Raw genomic sequence first — 1,337 nt, 5'->3', positions numbered from 1 at the left:
ATGCAGCTTACCTTGCAGTGTAACATATATTTGACTAAAATATCCTCCCAGAGTGAATGCTATCACAAAACCAATCACATGGCATGCACTCATAAGACCTGAAATAGAAAATTTATATATATATATATATATATATATATATATGTGTGTACAGGGTGTGGTGAATAGACTGTCGTGTAAATTACGCAAAAATGAAAATGATACTGACATCTTATTTTAACAGATATATTTACCAAAATTACATAAAAGTATCTTGAAATCCTAACGAGTAAATTTATTCAATAAAATTGCCATTGCCTTCAACCACGGCCTCTAGATGACTTCAGAATCTCCTGCAACTCTACTGGGCGATTTTCTTGTTTAAGTTGGTGAATACTGCTATAATTCTTGCTTTCAGTTCATTTTTGGTGTTGTAAGGAGTTTTGTTGGTCTGTAGCTCAACTGCGCCCAATACATAATAATCAAGGGGGTTAGAGTCTGGGGAGGTAGGTGGCCAGATGTTAGGTGTGATGTGATCGGCAAAATCGTCTGACGTCCATGACTGGGATCCCCTGCTCGTGTGGCATGGTGCAGACTCCTGTTAACAGACACCCTCTTGACCCAGGGCAGCACTGCCTCCTCCAGGCACATGGTGTAGGCCTTCGTTTTGAATCTGAGGCCGTGTGGGAAGATGACTAGAAGTATAATGTTGTCGTCACTAGTGATCACTCAAGACACTATGATCTTGACCGGATATTTGATTTTTATCATTCACGAGACATGTTTTGGGGACACGGTAAACCAACGATTGTTCCGTGTGTTCACCATCTGCTCGTATTGGAGCTTCCGGCGCTAATGCCAAGTAGTACAGCATGTCGTTTCCAAATTTCTGGCAGAGTGAATTGCGTCATGCTACTGTTTTTCTCACAGACAGTGCCAAACTAACCCTACTATACTGGGTAGTTAACAATAACCCAAAATAAACAATGCGCATGCACGAAATGAATAATATAAAATGGCGACAATTTACCCATCGCACCCTATGTATGTATGTATGTATGTATGTATGTATGTATGTATGTATATATATATATATATATATATATATATATACATATAGTTCTCTACCCCTATACATATATAGGCGCGGGCGTGGTTGTGTGGTAAGAGGCTTGCTCCCCAACCACATGGTTCCTGGTTCAGTCTCACTGCCTGGCACCTTGGACAAGTATCTTGTGGGTGGATTTGGTAGATGGAAACAGAAGGAAACCCGTCGTATATATATGTATCTGTATATATATATATATGTATATATATATATATGTGTGTGTGTGTGTGTGTGTGTGTGTGTGTGTGCG

The sequence above is a fragment of the Octopus bimaculoides genome, chromosome 4 (assembly GCF_001194135.2).
Source record: "Octopus bimaculoides isolate UCB-OBI-ISO-001 chromosome 4, ASM119413v2, whole genome shotgun sequence".
NCBI classification, from domain to species: Eukaryota; Metazoa; Mollusca; class Cephalopoda; order Octopoda; family Octopodidae; genus Octopus; species Octopus bimaculoides.
The sequence above is the reverse complement of the archived record's forward strand: the minus strand, read 5'-3'. Positions refer to the sequence as shown.